Source organism: Ambystoma mexicanum, chromosome 2p (assembly GCF_040938575.1).
Source record: "Ambystoma mexicanum isolate Mex_15411 chromosome 2p, UKY_AmexF1_1, whole genome shotgun sequence".
Lineage (NCBI taxonomy): Eukaryota > Metazoa > Chordata > Amphibia > Caudata > Ambystomatidae > Ambystoma > Ambystoma mexicanum.
In genome coordinates, this window is record NC_090923.1 from 975,692,553 (window position 1) to 975,700,705 (window position 8,153).

Here is an 8,153-nt window from a genome sequence, read left to right on the forward strand (position 1 = left end):
AGGTTAAGAAACTAATGCTCCATTTTGACTGGAATCTCACTGTTAAAGAGGTTAAGAAGTCTAAATTGTATATGCATTTAGTATCCCACTGTAAAAAGATGGGGAAGCCTGAACCATATTTTCTCCAATTCTCTGATAGAGAGTGGAGACAGGAATATATGAGATTCCGTTTTAATGTGCTTAAAACAGGGGAAATAACGGATATAAGAACTGGTGTCATTGAAATCCCTTTGTTCTGCAGATTTTGCAAAAAATAGGAAATTTGTGAAAAATTAGCACATATTCTGACAGAGTGTGATGGCCAAGGAAAGAACAAATTGACAGCTTTAGCCAATATGTACCAAATACGGAATGTGTTGATCTGAATCTTTTATGGTTGGATATGTTACATGGTAAAAGAGTGAAATTACAGCTGGCAGTATTAAGATTTTTGAAGAACGTTTGTGGAATGTAAAAATAAGGTATATGTGTAAGGATGTATATGTTTTAATGTGCTAACTGTTGTCATGTGTAAATGACCCAATATTTATTATGTAGGATCTGCTCTGCATGTACAGTGGAGGTATGTGATAAGGCCATTACCCTGGCTTTGTCAAGAGGGGGAGAAGACCTTCTACAAAGTAATCCAGAGACAGTTCTGGCTCTGAGGCAGGAAGTGGCAGCAGATCGGACCCCAGTTTGTGTCCCACACCCTGGTTCCAGAGTAATCCACGCCTCTGTTCCAAGATGCTCACCCATCTCTTTTTGTCTTTCACATAGCCTGTGAAGCAGATGAGCAACAGAGCACCAAACCTCAACCAACGCTCCATGTCCATGACAGAACCACAGAGACTGAAACACGCGTGAGCGTAAGCAACCCTCCAAGACCCCGCAAATTCAGTGTCTTTTCATGGCAGTGGGGAGAGCTTGGGAAAGAGAGAGTGGCATCACAGGACCCATATAGGCATGTGCCAGTGAAAGGCTCCATTCAGCACACGGTCGAGTGCTCCACCAGAGAATTTTGTTCAGTCCTAGACCAGCAGGGACCTGAGAGAAGGGCTTTACCCCCTCCAGAGACAATACTTAAGGCGAGAACAACCACCATGGAAACCCAGACACTTAGACACTTAATTGGCAGACCTGTCATGGTTGAACCGCTGTGGCTTCGTGTGAAAAAAGTGGCCAGGGCTTAGTCCCCTATTTAATGCCTTTTTCAAATGTGTCACCTTTAGGGCAGGGCTTAGCCCCCTTGAAACGACTTATTCTTGCACATACACCTCCTAGAAGGGGAATATAGGTCAGAGTTGGCTGGGTAAAGCTGTTCAATCAGGGCAGAGGGAGGGACATTTAGGCAGAGGACAGGAAACAGGAAGTGTGGGTTGTCCAGGTGAGGACAGAGGAGGAGATGGAGGCAGACCAAGAGACCAGAAGGAAGAAGCAGGGGAGTATGGAGACAGTTATTGGAGAAAGGTGAGGTATTGGCAAGTGAGTGCAAGAGCACTGTAGAGGGAGTGTGCGCTTGTGTTGCAGGTGGATAGAAGTCAGAGTAAGGAGTGGATGAGAAGTGAATGTTACTGGATGAAATTAGGATGTTTGTGTAAAGGAATGATTGGAGGCGGAGAGTAGTAGTGGGAGGAGGGGAGCAGTAGTGGAAGGATGGGATTATTAGTGGAATGAGGGGTCGCATTAGTGAGAGGAGGAGTAGTAGTGAGGAGGAGTAGTGAGAGGAGGAGTAATGGTGAGAGAAGTGGTCATAAGGAGAGGAGCAGTCGTATGAGGAGGAGTGGGAGTGGTAGTAGCAGGAATAGGAGTGGTAGCAGGATGAGAAGTCATAGCAGGAGGATGAGTAGTAATTGTAGGAGGAGTGGTAGTATTACTGCTGGAGAGGAAGGCGAAGACCAAACATCAAAGGATGGAGGCAGGAAGAAGGTGGAGTGAAACATTGGTGGGACAGAAGATTGGTAGGGAGGAGTAGAGAAGAAGAGGAAGTAGGTAGAGTAGAAGGATCAGGTGGCAGTGGGCTTGTGAGTAACTAGGAAAATCTTACAGAGTAATTGTAAGACACAGTCCTGTTTCCCATTAGAACACTAACGCGTGTCAAGAGAAAGGAAAGTTAAAAAGTCCCTGAGGGAGTCAATAGGCCTGCTTTTAGGGAGAGGAATGAAACACGCACCTTTTGAGCTTGGTATAAAGATGATTGTCCCATGAGATACAGGTGACCTGCAGAACATGAGTCACGTGTTATTCATAATTCTTGGCATAGACTATAATGTCATCATGATAAACTACAGGGGCATTACGCAGCCCGAATGGTATTGCTAAGTGTTCATATAAGTAATACTTCATATGGAGGGCTGTTTTCCATTCGCCTCCGCAACATATACATATCAGATTACACGCACCGCCTAGATCCAGTTTGGCAATGATATGTGCAGAGCATATTTTGACCAGAACCACAGAGATTAGAAGCAAACAATACCAGTTTGTAATGGTTATATTTTTTGGAGCACAGTAGTATATGCAAGTTCAAAGCTCCCCTCTCTTTTTTTTAAACAAAAAAGAGAGAAGAGTCCTGGGATTTTGATGGGAAGATATGGTCATTGCGTAGACACACCCCTTAAGTGTTCCTTCAGATGCTGGGCTTGCTATTCGGTCTGGCCGCAAATCCAACCACAGGGAATGCTTGCCCCAAGTCGATATCACAACTATACCAGCAATGCTGGGGCAAATGGGTGCTAATAGTTTACTGAACCGAACCCGATAGGGTTCGTCTTTAAGAGGAATATGAGCGCCAGGCAAATTACAGTTTCAGAGAAACTTCCCATTGAGAGTTTTCCAATAAATACAAAGCCTTATGTAAGATGGTGCCACACTAGAAGATACAAGAAGATGCACTAAGGACTAAAAGTCAATTTCCTATCTATCAAAGATGATCTGCCGCAGACCTGGTTGCATGTGTCTACCATTGCACATCAGTGTTAACGTCCTGCCATGGAGCCAGTAACCAAGCAGGCTTCCTGCCATGGGGGCAGTGACCGAGCAGGCCACAGGCAAGTCTCCAGGAGTACTCACAGTGGGCCACAGAGAGCGGAAGCCATGATGGCGCTTCTAGTATCGCTGAGTACACCACCTCTAGCGTGTTAGACATGGACTCCAGGGTGCCATCCTAGTCAGTATGGGACTCATCGCCTGACAGAGATAGAGAGAAGGAAGTCAGGTGACCGAAACAGAGAGAAAGAGAGCAGAATAAAGATAGAGGGATGGAGGCTGTAAGAGCAAGAAGAGAGACAAGTGCTGCAGCAATGGGATTACCACATTTTCAGTCTTGTGTTTTCCCTGTCATTGTTATTCTCATTGGGGCAGAAGTGCAAACCTGAATTTAATGTCAAATTGGCAGGTTTACCTTTTGCACAAAGATGGGTCACTGTTTACAAAACCAATTGTTCCCTAAAGGAGTAAGGCTTAGTTTACTCTATCCCTTTACACCGGTTTATGGTCTTTGCATTGAATATTTTCCATCAAGGGTCCTTTCCATTGAAAATGTTGCATCGAAGAAATTAGCATCAAATGCATTTTTTTAAATGTGGCGTCCCCCCCAAATCCCCCTTTTTTACCCTTTAACACCCCCCCAAAAAAATTAACCCTTTACCCTTTAAAAACTTGCATTCGATGCATATTTTTTCAATGCAAATCCCTCGATGGAAAGTAATCCGATGAAAAGTCCATCGATGGATTCACCAGATACCCTTTATACCAATTACTACTTTGGACAATCGCCTCTCAATATTATGGGGTAGCACATGTTGAGTTGAGTGTCCCAATGACTTCTGTGCCAAAATGTGGCTAAACATTGCCATGGAGTTGGGATGAACATTTCTCTTGATGAATTTGAATATAAGGTATGAAAGTGTGCCACGGTCCTCAAATAGAGAAAACAAGTTAGGGGCGGAAATATCCAGCTCGTTGATGAAAGCCGGAAGGACTCTTTTGAAAGAGTCCCTATACCATATATTTCCCTCTGGTTCCTAATGGCTACTCGATCATGAGATTAAAAAGAAGCGGAGGGGCAAAGGGTCACTCTCTGCCTCAGGACTATTGCCAAGGGGAAAGGTCCTGGTGTGTGGCCTTTCACCATCCCTCACACAGATGCATTGACCTACAATGCAGCACTTAGGTTAAGAAAGGTAGGCCTAAAAAAGAAAGTCCAGAGTGCATGTGTGATAGGACAGCCTACTCCATCAAAAGCCTTCACACCATCAATGCTGACAGCAGTGTGTAAGGGGGGGTGGAGTTGCGATGGGGGTGAATGACGACGCATATCAACCTCCCATAAGCCCTGCCTGATTCTTATGAATCAGAGGAGACATAAGGCTATCTAGTCGCTCAACAAAGACTGATGCCAAGATTTAGACCTCTCCACGGGCAGAGGGCAGTGGGGCCCACACGCCAAGTGTACAAAAGCCAGGCCCGACAGGCCACGTGACACAGCGCAGATCTATGGGGCTACCAAGGGGGTGCAGCGTAAGCAGTTCAAGAAAACTGATTCCTGAAAAGACTACTTTGCTTGCCCAATTCAGCACCCGCCTCAATTCTCCATTTAGAACTATATGAAGAAGTGAAGGGCCTGTTTCTTGGGCATCTATTTGCTGAGGATGGCAGACAACTTTAGAGTGGGCAAAAGATCTAGTGTGGCTATCAGTCAAATGCACCATGGCAAACATTTCTTAAGGCCATAGCCGAAGTGCCTTTCCACCAAAGATATAGGCTACAAAAAAGCCAAAGTGCAGGTCATGGGGATGGCATGGCTTTCAGCACATCCAATGTATACATAAAAAAGTATAGTCACTTCACCTGGCTAAAATGGCTTACAGCCAACGTTTTGTTCAGATGTGTTATGGCTTTCAGCTACCATATAGCAAGGCCAGGACGCAGAGTGGTGTTAACCAAAAATGAAGATACGACTGGTCTGCCTAGAGCTGCGCGCTTTGAGTTATAGCCAGTCTATGGATAGTGTCTTAGTGCACCAGGTATCTAATGTGCAATACCATCACATGAACATTACATTACATGATTTCACCACCGGGTTTCACCAAGTCTGCTATGCACCTCTTTTAGACTAATGAATACACTCACTTGCATTTTCAAACAGGGGAATCATAACATCTAATGCTCCAAAACTTAAATGCTCTTAAAAGCCACCTGCATCTAAGTTCACATGTAACGATATATGCTGAAAATAGAACAGCTGCAGGCTGCCTGCTGAGGCGCCTTCCCCGCCCACACACGCCTAGGGTTGCTATCTAGCTCGTCTCGCTGAATACCAGTGTAACAGGCTCCCTGGAGAACGATCATTGCATTATGGTGTGGTGACTGGTCCGAGCATGGCGCAGGGTCACGCTCACGCACCATGGAGGACCGTGCGCATTCGGACTCACTGGTTTCCTTGTCGGTGCCTGACGTGTGACTATAATTTACAGTGAAGTCGGGGTGCAGGGTCGCTTTCTGTATTGAGGGCCAAAGGCATCACTAGGGGAGAGCCGGGAGGCCTATAGCCAGGGCAGTTTCTAGTCCATTTGGTGACCAGGGCGAAACACTAAATTGCCCCCCTGCCCCGCGCACGCTCGGAATGCGTGCCACTCTCAAACTATACCCTGCGGTTAATTAACTCCTACCCAACGTCAATCAATCGCTGTTATACACATGAAACAAGTTTTATTACATTGTGATTCAAGAACTTTTTACTAAAATAGCTTTTTATTTTTCTAACAATTAGTGTCTATTTTAATTTAAAGTATGTGTGACTTATAAAAGCACATCATTGGCTTTTTTGATCCTTGGCTTCTCTGGTCCATCGTCCAACTGGTCCTTGATTCATCGCTCTCCTCCAGTCCTTGGCTCCCTTGCATACCTGCCAGGTATTTCCATGTCCTTTGTGACACTGAGGCAGCCCAGGCATTTCGTATGAATTGCTAGTACTGGATTTTGTGTTCTTCCAATTATAAATATGGGCCTAGAAGGACCTCCAAGCAAAGTGAAAATCCAGGACTGGCTCATGGAATCACGCATGGCATGGGCCCCCACTTGGCAGCAAGGCCCTTGTCAGTTGCTCCACTTTTCAGTCACCCCTGTGGTCCTTGACTCCCTTGTGAGTCACTCTTCTCTGCTCAGTCGCCCTTCTGGTCATGGGGAACCTGGTTGATCGATCTCCTCTGGTCCTTGGTTCATATGGTCCATCACCCACCCCTCCGGTCATTGGTTCCCTCATGAGTTGCTGTTCTGGTCCATCACTCCTCTGATCCTTGGTTCATATGGCCCATCACCTCTCTGGTCATTGGTTCCCTCACGAGTTGCTCTTCTGGCCCATCAGTCCTCTGGTCATTGGCTCCCTCATGAGTTGTTCCTCTAGTTAATCACTCCTCACATTTTGTGGTAATCATAAAATACCTGGGTGGTTACCGAGGATAATTTTTGGCAAAATAAGGGAAGAATAGTGTGTTTACAAAGAATCCACTTGTACTCCCCCAAGTGAACAAGCCAAGTGCCAGGTGCTATGGCAGTAATGGCGAAAAGACTCAGTCGTCTGGTTCATGCTAGAGTTGGCCTGTCAATGTACTGAACAAGAAGGAAACTCTTTCAGCTCTCTTTATTCAAGCCTTAACATCAAACTTTGCACTCAAAGGGCATGCCAGTGTTTTTTCAAAGCAGTCTTCTGAGAATTAATGACTTAATTTGAGCTGGAACTACTACTGGTGTAGTAAAAATGTCTTAACCACGTTTGCTTTCAGCCAATCGATGTATACGCACTGTACGTGTCCATCAGTGAAGTCCTGTTAAAAAAAACATTGGCAAAGCCAACAAAAATCAGTATACTGTATTGTGGGCCATATATGCCTTGCTCAGTCTAGCCGCTGCATATGTCTTGAATGCAGCCATGTTGTGACCATACTGATCCCAGCCCTGTAACTACCATAACCATTCTGATAGCATTGCTTTTAGTCGTCTGTGCTCATTTTGAAAATAGATACTTATGCATATTTTAAACTTAGCCTTGTGCACACTCTGTTCCTAGCCTTCTGACCTATCTGTGCTTATTTTGAATCTAGGTACCTGTGCACACTTCGAGCTTAGCCGTGTGCACACTCTGTTCCTTGCTCTGTGATCCCCATGAAAGTATCATCTGTGCTTATTTTGAATCTAGTTACCTGTGCACACTTCACGTTTAGCCGTGTGCACACTCTGTTCCTAGCCATGTGACCCCCATGAAAGTATCATCTGTGCTTATTTTTGAATCTAGATACTTGTGCATATTTTAATCCTAGCCCCTATGCCTACACTGCTCTTAGCCTTGTGACTACTGTGAAAGTACTGCATCTAGACACTTGGGCATTTATTGATTCATTGTCATCACCCTACCCTAGTCAGATCGCCTCTATCCACTCACATACCTGCTATAGTTTCCGTAATACTACCCTACCTAGCCACCTACACCTGCGCTTGGACACCCCTCAACCAATGTTAGTGCCACTTCAACCATTAGCTAGCCACTCCACGCACAAACCATGTTTATGCCTGTAATCTACACTGTGCTACTGAGGACTAATACCAATTTAGTACATTAGACCATACCATGCCACTCACTCTGCCGTTATCAGCGTATGCGACTCTCTCCAACAAACCCCTCAGTCAAAATGACCCCATCACAAGACCCTTCAGTCTCCTCCAAAGAAACCTTAAACTTTGCGCTAGACTTCCCAAAATCTATGAACCTCTAGTCAAAACCTTATATCCTCCTTCTAACAATACCATCAGATACCTAAGAGAACCTCAGCCTATCACGAAAACCCCCTCTCAAAAAGCCACCAACTTTCAGCATCCACTCCAGCTCAATAGCCGACTCCCCCAAGACCGTAATACCCACCCAAGACACCACCACAACACCCGGGCACTACCCTACTCTTGATAGAAAAAATGGACTTCCTTGCTATCACTGAATCCTGGCTTCACTCAGCCGCTGGCCCAGGGATCATGTTAGCCATCCCTGAGGACTACACCCTTCTAAGAATAGATCGCACCACCTCCCGAAGCGGAGGCCTTGCTATAATTGCAAAAACTAGTCTAGCACTCAGACTCACCTCCCCACTAAATGCAGACTCATGCGAATCCCTTACTGCCAA